Here is a 23182-nt window from a genome sequence, read left to right as displayed (position 1 = left end):
GGAATTGTGGGATTGTCTCGAATCCAAGTACATGGCAGAGGACTCATCCAGTAAAAAGTTTCTGGTGACTGATTTCAACAACTACAAAATGGTTGAATCAAGGTCTGTCATGGAACAATTCAATGAACTCCTCCGAATCCTTGGACAGTTCACACTACACGGATTAAATATGGATGAAACAATATCTGTCTCAAGCATCATAGACAAGTTGCCTCCTTCGTGGAAAGATTTCAAACACAATCTGAAACATGGAAAAGACGAACTGTCTTTGATCCAACTTGGAAGTCACTTGCGCATAGAAGAATCTCTAAGAGCGCAGGAGGATAACAAAGGAAAAGGCAAAGAAATTGCTGGACCCTCGGTTAATATGATCGAAGAGGGTGGTAGGAACGGTAACAACAAAACCAAAGGAAAGAAGCGTGCTTTCAAGGACAATAAGGGCAGTTTCGGTGCTAACAAGAAACCGAAATTAGAATGCTGGAAGTGTGGTAAAACAGGCCACTTCAAGAGGGATTGTCGCTTCGTTAAAAAGCACGATAACGCGAATGCAAGTGGTTCAGGAAAGGGGTCTAAGGACCAACCCGAAAACCAAGGTCAGAAATCAATTCGTGATTTGAATAGTTTAATTAAACATTCTGTTTCACTAAATTCTGAAGCATTTTATGTGCAGGATGATGCTACCGCATGGTGGATTGATTCTGGCGCCACTACACATGTTTGCAAGGATCGTTTCTGGTTCAAGACTTTTGTTCCAGTGGAAGATGGTTCTGTCCTCTACATGGGAGATGATCACTTCGCTCCCGTTGAAGGCAAAGGAAACGTGGTGTTAGAATTCAGTTCCGGAAAAACTATTACATTGTTTAATGTTTTGTATGTTCCTAAATTACGAAAGAATTTAATTTCTGGCCCTGTATTAAATAAGCTTGGATACAAGCAAGTGTGTGAATCAGATAAATATGTATTATCAAAGTCTGGTGTGTTTGTAGGATTTGGATATTATAATAATGGTATGTTTATGATGAATTTGAATGGAGTTCCTAATGATTCTGGTTCTGTATTTATGTCCTCTTCGAATATTATCAATTCTTCGTTATGGCATGCTCGCCTAGGACATGTACATTATAAAAGAATGCATGAAATGTCTAAAGATAAATTAATTCCTAATCTTGATAAAAATGTAGAAAAGTGTAAAACTTGCATGTTAACTAAGATAACTAGGCAACCATTTAAAAGTATAACAAGGAAATCTGTCATTCTTGAGTTGATACATAGTGATTTATGTGATTTGCATGCTACTCCATCATTAGGGCATAAAAAATATTTTGTCACTTTCATAGATGACACATCTAGATTCTGCTATGTCTATTTGTTGCACGCTAAGGACGAAGCCTTAGATAAATTCAAAATTTATAAAACTGAAGTTGAAGTGCAACAAAATGTGTTGATTAAAACATTACGCACAGATATAGGTGGTGAATATTATGATCCTGTGTTTTTCCAATCCGTAGGAATCATTCATGAGACTACGGCTCCTTACACACCTCAGCAAAATGGTGTGGCTGAAAGGAAAAATAGAGTGCTAAAAGAAATGGTGAATGCCATGTTATCTTACTCTGGTCTGAGTGAAGGATTTTGGGGAGAAGCCATGTTAACGGCATGCTATTTGTTAAATAGAGTTCCCAATAAAAGGAACAAAACTACCCCATATGAACTTTGGTATAAGAAACGACCCAACCTGACATTTCTACGTGTTTGGGGTTGTAGGGCCGTGGTTAGACTCCCGGACCCAAAAAGGAAAACTTTGGGTGAAAAGGGTGTAGCTTGCATCTTTGTTGGATATGCCGAGCACTCCAAGGCCTATAGGTTCTATGTTATAGAGCCTAATGACTCGATCTCTATTAACACAATTATAGAATCGAGAGATGCCATATTTGATGAGAACTGTTTCTCCTCTGTACCTAGACCAAAGGACTCTATACCTATTTCAGATGAATCTCTAAGAGATGATCATTCAAATGATGTGCCAAGTCAAGCACTTGAACCCCGTAGGAGCAAAAGAGCTAGAAAAACTAAATCTTATGGATCTGATTTCCAACTATATTTAGTTGAGGGATCAAAGGATCAGATTGACACTCAATATTATTATTGCTATAGTATTGAAGAGGATCCAAGAACGTATGATGAAGCTATCAAGTCTCAAGATTCTGCTTTTTGGAAAGAAGCAATTGATGAAGAGATTGGCTCTATCATGGAAAATAATACTTGGATACTATCTGATTTACCACCAGGTTGCAAACCATTGGGTTGCAAATGGATCTTCAAAAAGAAGATGAAAGTCGATGGTACAATTGACAAGTTTAAAGCTAGACTAGTTATCCAAGGCTTCAGACAAAAGGAAGGGATTGATTATTTCGATACCTATGCTCCTGTTGCCCGTATCACTACTATTAGATTGTTGATTGCCTTGGCGGCTATTCATAATCTAGTGATTCACCAAATGGATGTCAAAACAGCATTTCTGAATGGTCATTTGGAAGAAGAAGTGTATATGAAGCAACCTGAAGGTTTTGTAATGCCTGGTAATGAACATAAAGTGTGTAAACTAATTAAGTCTTTATATGGGCTAAAACAAGCTCCGAAGCAGTGGCATCAAAAGTTTGATGAGGTTGTTTTGTTCAATGGTTTCATTCTAAACCAAGCTGACAAATGTGTATATAGCAAATTTGATACATCCGGTAAAGGAGTTTTCATTTGCTTATATGTTGATGACATGTTGATCTTTGGCACCGACCAAAAATCAAATTGATATAACAAAGAATTTCTTGTCATCAAAGTTCTCCATGAAAGATATGGGAGAAGCGGACGTTATTCTAGGAATTAAGATTAAACGGGAAAATAAAGGGATTGTAATTACGCAATCTCATTACATTGAGAAAATGCTCAAGAAGTTCAATTGTGAAAGTTGTTCTCCAGTAAGTACTCCAATGGATCCGGGAGAAAAACTTATGCCAAATACAGGTAAACCTGTAGATCAACTCGAATATTCAAGAGCTATAGGCTCTTTGATGTATGCTATGATTAGCACTCGACCGGATATTGCTTATGCGGTTGGAAAGTTAAGCAGATTTACGAGTAATCCTAGCCGGCATCATTGGCATGCGATAACTAGGGTATTCAAGTACTTGAAGGGTACAATGAATTATGGATTGTCATATATGGGATTTCCTTCGGTGTTAGAGGGTTATTCGGATGCTAGTTGGATAAATAATGCTGAAGATTCATCCTCTACAAGTGGATGGGTGTTCTTGCTTGGGGGAGGTGCTATCTCATGGGCTTCCAAGAAGCAAACATGTATAACTAGTTCCACAATGGAATCTGAGTTTGTAGCATTAGCTGCTGCTGGTAAAGAAGCAGAATGGCTAAGGAACTTGGTATACGAGATTCCGATATGGCCTAAACCGATATCACCAATTTCTATCCGTTGTGATAGTACTGCCACATTGGCTAAAGCTTATAGTCAAATATACAATGGAAAGTCTAGACATTTGGGTGTCAGACATAGTATGATTAGAGAATTAATCATGAATGGGGTGATATCTATAGAGTTTGTTCGGTCGCAACAAAACTTAGCTGACCACTTGACGAAGGGGTTAGCTAGAGACTTAGTAAAGAAGTCGGTAATTGGGATGGGATTAAAGTCCATTTAAATCTATTAGCTTTGATATACCCAATTCCCTTCTAATATGACGTTAGAAGCAGAATTCAATGTGGAAAGATCATAGTTAAAGATTGGAGCAATTATATTTATCTTCCCAGGGTATGTGCTCAGACCTGCAAGTGATGGTTAGGTTGAAGTATATCTACTTAATGGTTCTTTTGAAAAATTGTAAATGCAGGTACAAGATTAAAAGAATCACCTATGTAAGCATGAAGTTTTGCCGCTTCAAGAAGTTTGGACTTGGCTTCCTATATGCTTATTAATGGATAAGGACACATGGCTTGTAAAGTGTCAAGTATGAATAGTAGAGTATTGTAAGAAACATATGTGTACTATATCTTCTGACATTCAAATGGATTGACGGGTTCAATCGCTATGACACCCAGATTTTCGAGTGTTTGAAATGTGTATTTGTACTAAAATGAAAATTCAATCGCAAGACATTTTCGTTTATGCATCTGTTTGATTGTAATATACACTTATATATTTTATTGTATATATTAAGTAAATCAAGGATTACACTAAAATGGGGGGGATTTGTTGGTGATTTTAGTATCACCCATGATTTTAGTAGTAATGAGATTTACTCTAGGCCGATGCAATTATGCGTTAAAGCTTGGAAACGAGTTAGGAGTAGTGCGGAGTGCACGCTCGTAGAGCCAACGTGTAATTGACTGCAAGTAATTGAAAACTGGGTTCCAAGGGGCGAAGCCGTTATTACCGTTTTCTTGAAAAGGTATGACTTTTGAACGTTTGAACCTTCCCAACCGTTATTACCGTTTTTCTTGAAAAGGTATGACTTTTGAACGTTTGAACCTTCCCAACCGTTATTACCGTTTTTCTTGAAAAGGTATGACTTTTCGTTTTCAGTTTTCGTTCTCCTATAAAAGGGGGAAATCTGGCCTCGGTTTAGGGTTACACACAAAAACCATTCTACGTTCCAGAATCTTTCTTTTGCCAGAAACATTCTTTCTTCAAGAATTATCCCCACAAAGATTTCGTGAACCCAGGCATAAATAGGGTCGAAATACTTTGTTCGGAAAGTGAACGAACACGATTCTTCGAAGATTATCCAGGATTATCAATTAATTATCTAACAATGTTTACATTCATTAGGGCTTTTCTCTATGAACAACACACCTTGTGAGAGACATGTTAGAACAAAATTGGTTGATATCATATCCCTTGGATTTTGATTATAACGAAGTATTTATGCAGGATTATATGATTAAGAACAGACAAAGAGAAGCTTGAGGATTCTGAATCTGAAGATCAGACTCTGAATCTGAAGATCAGACTTTGACTCTAAAGATCACTGGCTCTGAAGGAAGATCCGGACTCTAGAGAAGTCAATCCTGAAAATAGTCAACCAAAAAATGGCTGGTTAGGTTGGGATTTTGTGCTCGCCTATTTGGCTGGTTAGGTTGGGATTTTGTGCTCGCCTACCCGCTCAGTCTGCCCCGTTTTAAGTTTGCCCCGTCTTAAGTCCGCCAAAAAAATGGGCGGGTTGGTCCGTCAGCCCGTCAACCTAGTTATCAAGCACTCAAAATATAATTTATATTTTTTTTCGTGAATATATGCAATATTTTTTAGTGATACTTGTTGATGATTCTGTTTTATATATTTATTAGTGAATATATACAATAATTTTTTAAAGTCAAATTTGTTAAAAAGATGCTTTATAAAAAATTATTCTAAAAAATAAGTGAAAAGTTTAATTGAAATATAAAAATAAGCATATTAATCTATTAAAAAATGAAAAATAAATAAGTCGTCCGCCAACCCGCCACATTGGCGGGGCGAGCTACATATTTAAGTCCAACTTCACTTGGCAGACTTAAGGTGTGACAGGGCGGAGCGGACGAACCGTTTTGCCAACCCTAATATAGACTATGAAGCTTCATATGCCTATAAGTGGACTCTTAAGAGATCAACCTCTAAAGAGTGAAGTCTAAAGAAATTCAAGCTCTGAAGTAAAATCTATTCAATCGAGTCAACACTGATAGACTCAGAGACCTTTTGATCACGTGAAGACTTAAGAAAAAAATATCTCCTTTGATGTTTGAGCTTCAACGAATAATTCCTTTTGTAGAAAGATGAATTCTTAATTTGTCTAATCAAGTACAAATGTTAACCAACCTTTTGGTGAAATTCTTCAACGACTCTTTTCTCTCTTCTCTATATAAGGAGCAACAAACTTGAAGAAGATATACACAACAATACACTACATCACAAGACTCTGAAACTTGACAATCAAAGAGAAACTACTATATCAAAATTACTAGACTTAGAACATCTTAACATTGTGTATATTTTAGAAGTTCTTGAGTCTTAGAGTCTTTCTAAGTTGTATTTTATCTACACCTCTGATTGTATATCAAGTGTAGTTGTTATCCAAATCTCTTAACAATTTGTTATAGAGTCATAAGTCTCTTGCATTAGTGCTTGAGCATTTGAAGTCTCTTACTTGTGTGTTTGATCAAAAGAAGTCTCTTATTTGTGTTTTTTAGCAAAGAAAGTCTCTTGCTCGTGTGCTTGAGCAAAGAAGTCTCTTACTTGTGTGTTTGAACAAAGGAAGTCTATTGTTGTGTGTTTGAGCAAGGAAGTCTATTACTTGTGTGTTTGAGTAAAGGAAATCTCTTGCTTGTGTGCTTGGGCATTTATAATCAGTTTGGTTATAGTGAAAATCACTTAGAAGTACAAGGGGATAATTGCTTGTGTCTCTTACTTTATATTATTTGATTTTGAACTATATTTCGCTGCTATCATTTGTTTATCTCCGAGTCAGATTGTGTTGCAGAATCTAATAAAGATATTTAAGAGTCTAGACTCCAAATGACTCTGATTCAAACTCCATACTGAATGTTCAGAATTTAATTAAGATCAATCAGAAGTAAAAGAAGAAAAAGCTTAAGAAAAGTCAACACAATTCAATGTTCTTCTTGTTTTTTTCTCACCTTCAAAACACATTACATATTTATCCAAAATCTTAAAGTGATATAGTTCTCTCCCTTTTAAATGCGCAAGTCTCTATTTTTCTAATTAATATTATATATCCCCGTATTTTATTTTGTAAAATTCTTAAATCATAATTGCTTTTTCAACATTAATAACAATATGTCTTATGTATAAGAGTATTTTAAAACAGTGGTGACATCTTTTGTATATGAAAATTTGATTTTAACATTGATAATTTGTCTCATATATAGTTATTTTGAAATTGTTCATCGTTGACAAATTTAGTCGTGTATGATAATTCAATTTTGTCCGCAAAATTTGTCTCATATATGTATGGTAGTTATTAAGATTCTCACAAGACTTATTTTTGGGTTTATAATTATAGTTTATTAGTTTATATAATAATAAAAGAATTGTTTATAGTAACAGTTTTATATTTATTTTATTATTGTATAACTTATTCTATAAATGCAATTTTAAATAGTATTTTAATTGCTTATAACAAAATAATATTTTAATTTAGAATTTATAATTTATCATTTTTTTTATTTTAATAAAACTCACTTTTATTCTTTATAATTTAAATATTTTAGATATAAATTTTAATTCTATTAACGAATATTAGTTTATGTTATTTTACTTTTATCAACTAATTAAATCGATAATTTTATCGAAAAATTTAATTAACTTATCAACTATCAATCATTAGTCTACCAACCTTACCCCATCTTTCTATACAGCCACGCCCCCGCCTAAAATCCATTTGAGGGTAACAATCTAACCCTCACCCAAACACTGAATAGGTTTTCCCACCCTGTCCCCACCCGCATAAATTGTATATTTTTTATCTCATATATAAACTGATGTCAAACATTTCTCTTAAACGATCAACTTATGAAGGAAAATAAAAATTGATAATGATATAATTTTCTTTTAAAAGTAAAATAACAATATCAAATTAAGATCGACAATATAAAATTAAAATAGAAAGATGAATATAAAATTTATTTATGTTAAACTTATTAAATAAATTATATTTATGTACATTTTTATTCACGTTTCATTTTACCCTTAAAATGAGATATTTTTATTTGCCTTGAGAAATTAAACTAGTGAAGTATAATTTGTTTTTATATGTTTTTATTTACATTTTATTTGACCAATAAAATAACATATTTTTATTTGACTCGGAAAATTAAAGTAATACAAAATAATTGACCATATGAAATCATCTCAATTAAAATGAGATGATACTATATTATTATAATTAATTGCACTATTTATTGAACTAAACAGCTCTTACAAATATTTATAGTGTATTAAATAAATTAAAATTGAATTGAATATAATTCAAAGTCTTAAATATGAAGTTTGATTCAATTAAGCAATAAAGTATTCTACATATCTTTAGTTTTCATTTTTCAATTCAAAATTTACTCTTTCAAAAAAAGAAAACTCAAAGTTTCACATTGTTATTAGTATTGAAAAACCTAAACAACTCTTAATAATTTAGAAATTAATTGATATACATCGACGGTGTAAAGATTTTTTACATTCTCAGTTAATCATAAATATTAATTTATTTAAAAAGTTTGACTTTTATTTTAAACATTAAAAAATAATACAGACGGAAGATTGTGATACATCGACATTATAAAACTTTTTACACTGACAGTGTATAATAATTAATCTCAATAATTTATATATATATATATATATATATATATATATATATATATATATATATATATATATATATATATATGATATCTTGTTATATATAATATTTAAATGATTGTTAAAAGGGTAAAATAGAAAATATTGTTAGGTTTGATATTGAACAAAGTAAGTATGCCTTTCAAATTAAATTTAAAAAGAAATCTAAATTCAGAATTTTTAAAAATACAAATTTTTGAACATCTATAAATTTTGGTTGAATGCGTGTCTCAGTATCTTTACTAAAAATTAATTTAAAATTTTAATTTATTTTAAAATAAAATAATATTAAAAATAACATATTAATATTTAATGATATTATTTAATTAAAGAGTTTAATTGAAATATATTGTCAGTTAATAATAGACGTTGGATATTGAAATAAGTCGTCTTTTATTTTAAAAATCTATAAAATAATATAAATGGATGATGGTGATGAATTGATAGTGTAAATTTTTTTACATTGACAGTCCATAATAATTATTCTCTTAATTAAATATTAAATATTTATGCAAGTGAATTCAAAAAAACACACAAAAAGAAAAACAACCTTTAAAAAAATCCACTAGAAAATGAAAGGTAGGCTTGAATTCAAATCTCAAATCACTTGGAGACTAAAGTGGACAGATCAACAACAGCAAGTATCATTAAATAGTTATATTTTGATCATTAATGATAACTAATTTAAGGCTTTTGCATATTGTATAGGTTGCCATGTCTGACCTTGTAATATAAAAATAGAAATAAAAACCAAAAATATATATTAGTCAAACTAGAAAGCCTCCTCTCCCAACGTGTTCAGGCCAACAAAATCCACACACAAAAAAGGTGTTAAGTCAAGTGCCGAGTGGCACCTCCAACAACTCCAAATGTGTAATAGATTTCCCATATATAGGGTTAATGAGCAAAAATGGTTTGTGAGAGAAAAAATTGAAAGAGATAATGACATAAATAACCCACAAAATATATTAATGGTAGGGGCTTGGTGATTTCTAAATGCAAGGATTAAAATTCTACAATAATAAATTATTACTCATAATATTTGCCAAATGCCCAATTATAGTTATGATTTGTTTAGTTTAAATAAAGAGGAGGAAAATTGAGGTAATTTAATAGAGGGGGAGAGAAAGGAAGGGGAGGTGGGAGATCTCTTTTAATCAGATAATTGTTTAGTTCAAAAGAGGAAAAAGGAAGGAGAAGAGAGAGATTTTAATTAAAATTGTGTTTGGTTCAGGAGGGGAAGAGATGAGTTTTATTAATAATTTACATTCTTATCTTTATGATCTTATACCAATGATATGATATTCAACTATGAAAAATCCATGCATATATTTTTTGGTTATAAATTTTTTAACATTGAGTGACTAAAAAAGTATTAGTTTGCCACAAAATGTTAAAAAATTGAATACATTTGATTCAGATTATAACTCTCAACACAAATTAAACTATATACCGATAGCAACGTTTAAATCGTGATGAATCGTCTAATAAAATAGATACATAAAATAATTTGTTATTAAATATTAATGGTTCAAAATATTTAATATAATGAATAAACAAAAATATATAAAATAAATGCTTTAAAATTTGATATATAAAAAATATGATAGGATAGATAATAAAATTAGAAGAAAAAAAGCAAATATAAATAAACATAATTTTATTTATGAAAAAAATGCAATGATTATGATTTAAATTAAGTACGAAAATTCAAAATAATTTGAAGGTGAAGAACAATTATAATGAGTTGATGGAAACAATTAAGAAAAATCACACATAAGAAAAACAGTAACACAGAAGAAGAAAAATAATTTTGAAATACTAAAATTAAACTGAGAAATTTTAGTAAATATAATAATTTTTCAAATATCAAAACTCATATTCCCTCCCCTCCCCTTCAAATTCCCCCAATTCGGAGGGGCACAAAAAGTGTATTTTGCAGGGATTTTGCTCTCATTCCTTCCCCTTTATTCCCCTACTAAATTTTGAACCAAATATATTTAATTAGAAATTTCACATCCCCTCTCATCCATCTACCCCGAACCAAACACACCCTTAGGGTCATGCTAACTAACCAGTGCCCGACACTTCTTAAGAACTCATAATAAGAAATATATTTTATATTCAGTGCATTGAATACACACAATATTCTTTAAAAAAATTGATTATTTATGTTTTCAGTTCATCGAATACACATATTTTTAGAAAAAAATTGTCTTTTTAATCTCTTAAATAATGTTCAATTTATATTTTTAATCTCTTAACCAATGTCTCGGAGGCACTTGTTAGCAATTTTGTCCTCTGCCATAGTATATGTAGGTATCGCTTAGCATACCAAGACGAGTAGGAGACCACTCCTTCATACGACCAGAATCAAAATGTTACATGAAGAGACTTCCTAACCGGAAGGAACATTGGCGACGTCTGTGTGAACGTGAATAACGTTTAAAACACCTTATTAGAACCTTATAAGGAATGATGAATTATGGGAAGAGACCAACTCATAATCTCAATTGTCCCCGATCCATATCAAACACAATCATAAGAGCTAACACTTATTAAGAAGAGGGACTCACTACTTCATCCTTAGTTTTAGAGACATTACTAGAAAACACACATTTAACCTCAGGCGCGAAATGCATTTAACCTCGACTACAGAGACGAGGTAACTAAGATCGTCATGAAAAGTGAAAACTTTACCTCTTGGTTTTTTAAAAATTGACGGGTATGTTAAAAGGTCATGGGTTCGATCCTCGGGGAAACCTTTTTAAAATTCTAAAATGGAAAAACACATGTCCCATCAATTTTGTAATTTCACCGACGAATATACCATATTTTCACCTCGGTTATCTCATAAAACCGAGGGGTAAAATAGTTTTCAGTTTATTAAATCTAATGTGGATTGATCATTTCACTAAACCCTATACTGAACATATAACTTCTAAACATTGGTTAGAAAAATAATTATATGAAAAATTGTGTTATATTTGAAGAACAACTTACATTGATTATGATTTTGAAGAATCCTGCAACTCATCATTCTTCTTACGCTATTTTATAGTTAAAATCTCTCCAATGTTTCAAGTTCTTTATTCAACACTTCCTTTTCTACTAATTCATTCTTGAAAGCATAAAATTTGATGCTTTGAAAAATGAACAAATATGGAAGAAAGTTGAACAAAAACTAGAAGTATTTGAGAGATTTTAACAATAAAACAACGTGAGATGAATGATGAGTTGCAGAATGGTAGAAAATCATTAACATGTGTAAGATAAGTTTCAGATACAACATAATTTTGTATATGATTATTTTCAAAATCAATTTACTAGGTTATATGTTCAAAGAGGGGTTAATGAAACAAACAATTGACATTAAATATGATAAACTCAACTAAACAGGTACAAGATAATAGTTGCACGAAGAATCACAAAAAATATAATCTCAACAACAAAAACAACAAGAAAATAACAACAACATCAAACACAATATTAAGAACAACAACGTCAATAAACAACCTTTAGGGTTTAGGGTCTCAACAACAAGAACGAAAACATCGACAAAAACAACATCAATAACAAAAACAAAAACTCTAGTGTTTGGATCTTAACAACAACAACAACAACAATAACGACAACAATAATAATAACAAAAATAACAACAACAATATGTCAAAAATATTAGTAGTGATGTTTGACGTATCAGATCTTTAAAGAATAAGTAAAAGAAAATGATTTGGATATCTGAAGAAGAAAAGAGAGTCCTAAACACATAACATCTTTGTATTGAAGATGATATATATTTATGGCTCTCGTTGTTTAGTGCTCTTTGTTATGGTTCTGTTTATTTTGTTTACACAAATGAAACTGAATGATACAAGTTAAAGCCTATATATATATATATATATATATATATATATATATATATATATATATATATATATATATATATATATATATATATATATATATATATATATATATATATATATATATATATATATATATATATATCAGAGAAATATATTCACCTCAATTGGTAAGAAAATCGAGGTGAAGATTAGTGTACTTTTAAATTAAAAATAAAATATTCAAGAATGCCCCACTTTTAATGAGATAAAAATATAAACTGAGGATGTTGAGATTCAAAGCATGTACACTGAATAGGTTTATCCCTCGGTTTTCCAAATAACCGACAAAATATATTCTATATATATATATATATTTTTTTAAAAGGGTGTGTCCAGGTATTTTACCTCGATTTTTCATTACATGAGGTAAAATTGTCGTCATGAAATGTATTATTTATAGTAGTGAGAGTCAACCCCAACAACCTCAAGGACTCGAGGTCCCCACACCTCTCCTGGGAGAAAGAGAGGTTTGTTCCCCTGATGTCACTCGGATAAATCCACTTAGGGGAGGCAGCGAAATGGTTCTTAACTAACCCCTAGGAGGCCAGTTAGCCGATAGTGAAATGAACATTTCAGAAACTATAGAACAAACAATTTCTAGATGTGTAAGTCATTTGTTCTTACCCTAAAGAATAAAGTCATGGCTTGGTTTAGAGGGCTTAAGAATGAATTTAACTATGCATGGGGGAAACTCCATAGGCATCATTCACCATACTTCATAACTTCTATGAGGCATCATAAATCAGCAGAGAGTGTGAGATCCATCATACAAGAAAAAAGAATATACGTTAATATCCTGCATAGAAAGGTTCAACAAAGAAGTTATATTAGTTAAAGGAAATGATGAAAAAATGAAGAATATTTTCTTACTCTCATATTACAACTCATATCCAAATTTTCCAAAAGCATTGAGATAAGTTCCAAATTTATGTTAAATATATCAACACCTATTAAATAATTTTATAAACAATCAATACCCCATCCCCCCCCCCCCCCCCCCCCCCCCCCCCCCCATTTTATCTATGAAAAGTAAGAAAATAAACGTTTGGACTTTTCTTATATGCATTAATTAAAAACATGTGAAAGAACTAAAAAACCACGATTCAACATGTAGAAATTAGGCCAAAGAAAAACTTAAACAAACAAGGCTCGCTAGCCCCAACATAGGCGTGTTAGGCGTAGGCAAAGCTAGATGGCAAAAGCCAACTGCAACTATGTTGTTGTGATTTTTGCGTTTTTTATTTGTCACCGTAGATCTTTCCATATATCATCTAAGCTTTTCAATCTATTAGAGAGTAAGAAAGCAAAAAAGAGTTTCTAAAGAAGCTAATAAATTAGGTTGTACCTATATTCTTAATGATGAGGTTGAGATTAAGAGATTATTGAGTCTCGAATCTAGAGGTAGACAGTTAAGGTCTACTAGACTTTCTAGGAGTTGTACTATATGTTGATTGGGTTTTTTAATGTTTATGGTTTGGGAAGTGGGATCAAGAAGAGTAAGGTTAAAGATCTCATTATCTCTAAGTCTCTTAAGTTCCTTACAATTCAGGAGACTAAGCTCTATGAGGTCATTACCTCTTTGGTTCATTCCCTATAGGAGAATTCTTTTTATGACTGAAGTTTCTCTCTGTATGTTGGTAATAGTGGTGATCTCCTATCTATTTGGTGTAGCTCGAAAGGGTCTTGCATGTTTTCCTTTGTGGGTCCTGGTTATCTTTGGTTTTTTTTTGGAGTCAGGGATTTCCAGAATTAAGTGTGTGGTGGTTAATATTTATTCCAAGTGCATCTCTAGTGAGAAGAGGGCTCTTTGGATGGACTTGCTCATCAGGAAGGCCTTCATTTGGGGGAATGTGTGGTATGTTCTTGGTGACTTTAATTTTGTTTTCTCTCCCTATGAGAGGGTTGGAGGTGACTCTCATGAGTATCAGATTGGGAATTATCTTTGTGTTGAGTTTTGTAATTTCATTTCACATATGGAGCTCTGAGACCTTCCCCTTATAGGCAGGAGCTTCACTTGGTTCAAACCTAAGGGTAGGATTGTTAGCCGTCTTGATAGGATTCTTATTTCTGATGACTGGTGGGAGTCTTGGGGGACTACTTCTCAGTGGGATCTCCTTAGAGATGTTTCTGACCACTGTCTGATCATTCTCAAATATTCCAATCAATTGTCGGGCCCAAAACCTTTTCGTCTTAATAATCATTGGGTCAATCATCCCCAGTTACCTGAGGTGTTCTTTGATAGTTGGTCTGATTTCTTATCCTCTAGGCGGAACACCTTTGTCTTAAAAGAGAAACTTAAAGCCCTCAAAGGAGTCTTGAAAGTTTGGAACCACAAAGTGTTTGGCAATATTGGTGCCCATATTGAGTCTCTTAGGGAGGTTATGAGCACTCTTGATCTGAGAGTTGAGTAGGGTGTTATCTCTGATGAGGAGATGGATACTAGGAACAATGCTTCTTTGGATTTAAGAGAGAGAGAGAGAGAGAGAGAGAGAGAGAGAGAGAGAGAGTATGCACAAGGATTTGTTTAGGCAATTCCCCAATTGACTTTGCTATGGGTATGTATGCCCTCAATTCGAATTTGAATTGAGATATTATATTATATCTTACTTTGAAAAATGTGTGTATACAAGAGATGAAGAAATCGAACTCTACAAACCTTAAGTTTGATGTCGACTCTGCCACCTCCAAAACCCTTGATCAAATATTGATCAAGTAATTAACAATGTCGCTTCAATTCAGTTGTTCTTGCTACTTCCCTACAAGGCAGGCCTTGTCCCAAGGCTTTCATCTGATTGAATTAATCACAAGAGCACACTTGTTGTAACCCAATATTTACCAATATGATCCACCGTCTCACGCTACTCCCTTGCAATGCACCCCTTGTCCCAAGGCTTTCACTCAATCGGATCCGAATTGCACAATCTTGTCCAAAACCTTCAAACCCAAAAAGATCTTGAAGGAAAACCCCGACTCGGTTTTCTAATTTGAATCCCTCAAAGTTCTCAACCCAATATTCTTGGTACAACAAACCTAATTGGACGTCATCAACCCTAACCTAGATGGCGCTCAATCAAAAAATGATTATGTGTAGTTTGATTGTGTGTATGCATAGATGGAGTTGAAGATGATGAGAATGGTTTGAAATCCTGGATCCATGTAGGTTTTACTCACTCTAGAAACTTTATTAGAGAATGATGCATGTATGTAGTTTTTATATGTATGAGTGATTGAAGGCAAAAAGGAATGCAAAAGGAATTGAAAAGAATGCAAAAATTCAAGATTTAAGGTCTATAGGTCGACCTATCTGAGCCATGTGTCGACCTATACATGTCATGTGTCGGCCTGTTTGAAGCATAGGTCGACCTATAAAGGTTATGTGCTCCCTATAGGTTGACCTGACAAGGTGGCAAAGAAGACAAAGCTTACATGCTTTAATAATGCAGTGTGGGTGTCGATCTGTACACTCTATGCGTCGATCTATGTTAAAGAAAATTTCTTATAGGTCAACCTAAAGTTATATGTGTCGACCTATGCAGTATTTTTCACACAAAACTCAATTTTTGATGCATAAAATCTTTTCTTGATGCATGAATCCTTTATAAATCATTTCCAATCATGTTGACATGCTTCCTAATGCTAAAATATACATACACACTTAGAGTCAGTTGATACTGTCAAATGTACAAAAACACTAAAGTTTCTCCTAGTTTTGATATAGTTTTGACATCATTCAAAACACATCTAAACAGAAAGTTGCACTCACATGTAGTAGTCTTGAAAATTTTATAGAGGTAAAACCCAACTTATCTATCTTAATACCTCATGGGTTTATGGTATTATCCGATTTTTCACATTTAAATATGGGGACTATGAAGCTATCATAGTGAAGCACAATAATGTCTATAAATCTTCTATAGTAAGGAACCCCTACAAATCTCATTTGGGTATCATTATTGCTTGAATAACTCCATGTCTTATACATGACAAAAAATCCATTGTTTTGAGGTTTTAAAGAATTGTCTCATTCCAACATTTGAAATTTGAATATATTTACATTGTACACAATAAACCTTTTCACTTTATCAAAATGACCACGAACAAGACTAATGAGGACATCTTTATCTGGTCAATCAACTTTGTCGAGATTGCTGCAAATCTATACACAATAAAACATCTAATTAGTCATGTTATTATTAAAAACCAATTCAACAAAAATATCAATTTTTATGAGAACTAACGCAACTACATAACTAATGAGTAAACTCTCTATGAACCTTCTTATCTATCTCACCAGCACTTCTTTGATCGCACCTCACTTGGTTGTGAGTAATACTTCAGAACTACCTAGTTGGTTATCTCATACTAGATGTAAAAAAACTTAATAATAGATGACTTAAATGAAATAAAACTTCTTACTTTAGATATTCGTCAACTACTGGACAATTTGTTAAAACATGTCTATGAGCCTGCAACTTTTAAATTGGTGTTAGGGTGTAATATGAAAATCTACCAACAATTTTTCCAGTCACGGGAAACATTTCTACTACACGTGGGCTAGTTTGGATATCACCAATAGTGGCACCACCTACACGTCCAAGTTGATTCAATCAAGTCTCAATGTTTTTAGATATCTTGAACAAAATGTAAGAATCTCTTGAAAAAGGTATCCTTCCGTAATAGATCCTTTAAGTTTCGCCTTATCACGTGCATATGATTTAATATGTCCTAAGTAGCTATTATTGAACCAAAATAGTATCAGTTAAGAAAAAATTCTAAGTTAGTAACATTAGAAAAAAATAAAATAGTTTACCTTTTGAAAGAATATATCCATCGATAATGAACATGACCTTTAAGTTTAACTTCTTTAACAAGGTGAACAACCAAGTGAATTAAAAACTTGAAGAATGAGGGAGGAAATAAATTTTCCATGTGGCATAAAGTGAGGACAATTTGGTTTTGCAGTTTTTGCAAATCTTTAATTTGTAATACTTTACAACACAATTGTCTAAAGAATGAGCATAATTGAATCAATATTTTTTAAACTTCATGGAGTAATGTTGTGCAAATGAATAATGGTAGAAGTTGTTCCATAAATATATAACAACCATGACTCTTCATCATTCTATTCACCTTGAGATTTACCAAGTCAATGCATCCAAAAATGTTGCTTGAATAACCATTAAGCACCTTGATATTCTTTAAAGTTGTTAAAAAATTCCTTTTATATTTACTCGTTAGTATAAAGGTCGTTGGAGAAATATGGTATTTACACCAGGCCAAAGATCATGTCTTACTCCTATATTTTGAAGGCCTTCTCGAGCTTTAACATGTTATTTACTCTTTTTCCTATCATTTAGTAAAGTAAATATGACATTATCACACACATTTTCCTCAATATGCATCACATTAGGATTATGGAACAGAAAATTATCCTTTCAGAATGTAAGTTCAAAAATATTTAGAATATTACTAGGGGAGATAGTACTACGTAGTCAAAGGACTCTCCATGATGAATCCACATGGTGTATCCCTTCTAAAATGGTGAACACATTAAGTGTTTGAACATGACACTCCTACTCTGCATTTTTTAAAACCATAATATTTACAAGAACATATTATTACACCATTTTCTGATTATATGGTATGTGATCAAGAAGATGATGTATTGGATGACACACCTTATCTGATACGTATTCAAAAGGATTCAGTAGTTGAGGCACTAATTTGTAACCAAGAATAAGATAAGGGATTAGATTTTGTTCCCGATTGTTACAGAAATGATTTCTATGAGGCTTGCTATGCACCAGTGCTATATCCAGTTAATGGAGAATCTCTATGGACAAAAACAGATGTTGTTGATCTACATCCACCACCCATAAAAAGGCAATCTGGTAAACCCAAGAAGAAAAGGAACAAATTAGCTGGAGAACAAGTGATAAATGAGTCACAACTCAAATGAGTAAAATTTGGTATCAAATGCAGTCGGTGCCATAAGGATGATCACAATAAGGCCACGTGCAAGCTTCCTACACCTTCAACTCAGCCAACACCGCCTGCTACTTCAACTCAACCAACACCAACTACTACTTCAACTCAGCCAACACTAAGTACTACTTCAACTCATCCAACACCAATTGCTACTTCAACTCAGCAAATGTTGCCTGCTACTTCAACTCAGCCAACACCAACTGCAACTTCAACTCAACAACCACCCAAAAAGAAAAGGAGACTTCAAAAAGGCCTAAAACAAGTTCTGAGCCAATCCTAATAGTTATTCTTTGTTACTTTTATGTGTACTAGTTATGCCATTTTTGTCTATCATATGACTTATAATACCTATTTTGTAGTTTATGACTTATAATAACAATTTATGTAACTTATGGCTTATAATGCCATTGTTGTGTGACATATGGCTTATAATTCCTCTTTTGTAGTTTATGACTTATGACTTATAATTTCACTTTTGTTATGATTATGACTTATTATTAGAATGATATGGAATGTTATGGTTATGTCACATAATTCCAAATTATATGCAATTCTATTCTGATATGTTCATGGGACACATACCAATTATAGATACATTTCAAGAATTTTGATAGATACATTTCAAGCAAAAATTATGATAGACACAGTTTAAGCAAAAATACAAAATTCTCTCTTCCATAAAGAATTTTGCTACATATCAAGTTTCTATTAGAGACTCTAATCTTCCCACACACTTTTCCTAAACCCAAAAGGCCTTATTTTCAACAAAGTGGTACCAGAGCTACAAGGTCCTCAAAAGATGATGGATGGAGGTTTCCCTTTCCAAATGTTGATACTCATAGAGAATAACTATGACATCTGGAGTATCAAGATGATGACGTTACTAGGAGCTCAAGATGTGTGGGATATTATTGAGAAATGCTTCAAGGAGCAAGATGAAGTCTCACTAAGCTAGGGTGTAAATGAGACATTGTTGGAGTCAAGAAAGAGAGACAAGAAAGTCATCTTCCTCATTTATTAATCGGTGGATAAAGATACATTTGAGAAGATCTAGAATGCAACAACAACCAAAGAGGTATGAGAAGCTTCAAACTTGCAACAAAGGAGTGAGGCAGGTGAAAAAAAAATCATCTTCAAACTCTTAGAGGTGACTTTGAACATTTGTTTATGGAGGAGTCCGAGTCAATTTCTGATTATTTTTCTCGAGTATTGGTCGTAGTCAATCAAATTAAAATACATGGTGAAATTGTTGATGAGGTGAAAGTCATAAAGAAAATACTTCGCACTTCAAATCCAAGTTTTGACTTCATTGTTAATATCATTGAAGAAAACAAGGATTTAAAGACCATGACTATTGAGAAACTCATGGGTTCCTTACGAGCATACGAAGAAAAACAAAAGAGAAAAATTAAACAAAAGCAACTACTACAACTCAGTAAAGGAAGCAAACTATGCGAATTACAATAGCCAAAGAGGACGAGGTCGTGGCCAAGATCGTGAACATGGATGAGGACATGGAGGAGAAGGAAGAAACGGTTATAACAATTACTCAAACAACTTCAACAGTGGAGAAAGAAGTTGGAATCCACAAGCAGCAAGAGGTTGCGTGTTGTACCTAGAAAAAAGAATACGGCGCTTGTGAAGCTCAATCGCACGCTCGCGGAATAGACTAACAGAGTCACCATCGAACTTTATTTATTTCCAAAAAAAAGAGAAAGGGAAAATATCGATAAAACCCCTAAAAGAATGGAAATGATATGGTCGTTGCAACCAAATTGGGTTCGGGAGTCGATTACCCAAGGGGAAGGTATTAACACCCTTCACGTCCATTGTACTAAATGGGAATTGTTTAGTTAGTTTGCGCCTAAGTGTTAGATTTTGAAATGTTTAGCTTTCTTCAAGTTATTAAAAGTTTGAAAATAAAAAAAGAGGGGTTGCAAATTTTTTATTTATTAATGTGCCTAACGAGATTGCGGGTCTCACTCATACGTATCTCCGGGTACGATGGAGAACTTAAGGCTACATTGTTCTGGGTAGAAAATGTTTATTTGTTGGTCAATTTTAGTGAAAGCTATTTTGTCACAATCGATGGAAAAATATTGTTTTCTACCAAAAGCAAGTGGAGAAGGGAACGTTTGCATCCGACGAAATGGATAGACATATAACCATTCATTGGAAAATGTCGCTAGCTTACTCACACATATAGATGGACGAAGCGTTATCTTGCATCGTCTACAGACCAAATACCTTCCATTTATGAAAAGGGTTTAAATATCATCGTGCGGAGCTGAGAAAAAGAAGTTCGACGTGTTTCATTCTTTTTGTTGAAAGTAGAGTATTTATGACTTATAAGCTTTTACAACTTAGGCCTAACACTCGGGACTATGACTGGACTTTATACCCAGGTAGTTTTTCACTTCTATTTTATGAAATATATCAAAGTTATTAATGGTTAGTCATTTTTGATTTGCTTGAGAAAAGAAACTTGACGTTCGATCAAGCTTTTTATTTGCGCTTAAGAAAAATGATTTGAAATGGTTGGGTTTTGAGATGATTTTGAAAAATAGTTTGACGTTGGATCAAGCATTTGACTTGCATTGCAAAATAGTTTGAAAATGATTTGAAATGGTTGGAATTGATGGTTAAATATGATGGATATGAATGGTAACACAATGGGTGCGAATTGGATCGCAAGGGGTGTGAGTTCAAATGTAGTGACATGAACTCCATCACAAAGAGTAATCAAACACCACAAGTATCAAATCAAATATACATACAAGCATTAAACAATGATAAAAGGATACAAGAGAATACATAATATTTACATCACACATCCATAATAAATGAATCTAAAATGTAAAATGAAATGAAAACATGCACGAATAAAAATCATGACGCAAAGATGCGAATCAAAGTCGTGTACGCGAAGACGTGTAAGGCTAACATGAGAAATTCAATTCGATCTAAACACAACAACGTTGGGTCATTGTATACTAGCACAAATCAGAATAGCACATTGCTAACGCGTAATCGTTCATCGCAATTCGAATCAAGAAGGAACAAGATAATAAAAATCAAATGAAAGCACAAAGTTGTAAATCAAAATGTGAATTGGTAGGAGCTGAAATATGGATTTTTGCTATGTTAGACCATCAGACGCGTACAATATCGAAACACAACAAATCAACTAAAGTGTCACACATAACCGATAAAATCAACCATTAAATTGCTATATATAACATGATCATTGCAAGATAGATCAAAATCTCACGACAACCAAATTCAAAGATATGAAGCACAAAGCAAAAATGAAATAAATTGCATGCGGATTATAACATAATGCAACCAAACATACAGAATGCAACACTACAACACAAACACAAGCCAACAGTGACATGTCATCGATATATCAAATGAAAAATCAATGACATAACGACATATCAATGATGTTGATTCTACGGGTTTACCCGATTTAAACACAATAGAAAAAACAACAACTAAAACAGATATATTTACCATTTTATTTCATCAGGATTATAAAGTTTACATCAGCTCAACACAATAGAAATAGACAACCAGCATAAAACAACGCAGAAATATCGAAACACACAATACAAAACATGATATAAAAGAAAGATAAGCCTGAAAACACAAGCATAATAAAAAAAATTACCGAAATAAAATCCGAACGTGCTTCCGAGTTATAAAATGTTGCGCTGTTGTCGAACCGGAGCGAGTTAAAAATGTTGTGTGCGGTTCATGAAACTAGATTTGATAAGTTCTCAAGCAGTTTTCACATTCTCTTTTGAATGAAACGATTCATACAGAGTATGTGGAGTATCCCTTCATTCTGCTTGATAAAAACTCGTTGAATAAGCTCTCAGAGTGATGTTCTATAAACAAAGTCGTATTGGTTTAGCCGAAAATTAGTAAAAAGAGTAAGATATTTCCCCCCGGCAAACTAGTGTAGCTATGAATTTCCGAGAATTCAGAAAAAAGTTCACTTTGTCGGAGAAGGTATTGGTTAGTTATCAAAATGCAGAGGAAACAGTGAAGAAAAAAATTGAAGCAACTAAAGAGAGAAGGAACGGAAAGAGAGGTAATTTTTGATGGGTTATGTTAATGTTTCAGGAGTGGTTTCAAAGTAGAGGAAGGTGGCTTATGTGAGTGGAAACCGAATGGAACAGAAATTCGACGGTTGTTGCTATGTGTATGGGTGAAGGTCGTGATTGGTTGAAGAAGAAAAGAATGGTGATCGCGGGCAGAGCTTTGTTTCTGGTGGGGTTAATTCCGACGAGAAGAGAAAAATGGAAAGGTTATCGGATTAGTGAAGATTTATGGAGTTGTTTGGGTTGTTTGAGGAGGGATGGAAGGTTAACAATGTGGTTATGGATGAGTAAATTGCCAGAATGTTTGGACAGTGTATGTATCGTGGTTATTCGAAGATGGTGTGCAGAGGGATGGTTATTTAGAGAGAGCTCACTGACGGCTGAGGGAGTTTATCAAGGTTTTGAGGTGGTGAAAAAAAGGGTGGTAGCAATGGAAAGAATGATGTTGCATTGGCTGAAGAAGAGGAAGGAAATAATCAGTGGAAAATACTTTCTCTTTTCTTTTTTTCTATAGAATGACCACCTTTCTATTCTTTCCCTGATGAGTTTTTTTTCTGGTTTTTGATGTTATGTACCACGTGTCTCCTTTGTCGTGGTATGTTTTGAATTTTTAATTTTTAATTAGTATTGCTATTCTTTCACTAAAACTTACACCTACACCGTATGCACTGTTCATAAATACGATGAATAGTATCGTGAATAGTAAAATCGTACATGAACAGTGCGTGCACATGAACAATACCCTTCTGAACAGTGCCCGTGCACAATGCATGAACAGTGATTTG

The sequence above is a fragment of the Lathyrus oleraceus genome, chromosome 6 (assembly GCF_024323335.1).
Source record: "Lathyrus oleraceus cultivar Zhongwan6 chromosome 6, CAAS_Psat_ZW6_1.0, whole genome shotgun sequence".
Taxonomy (NCBI): domain Eukaryota; kingdom Viridiplantae; phylum Streptophyta; class Magnoliopsida; order Fabales; family Fabaceae; genus Lathyrus; species Lathyrus oleraceus.
This window is presented reverse-complemented; position numbering follows the sequence as displayed.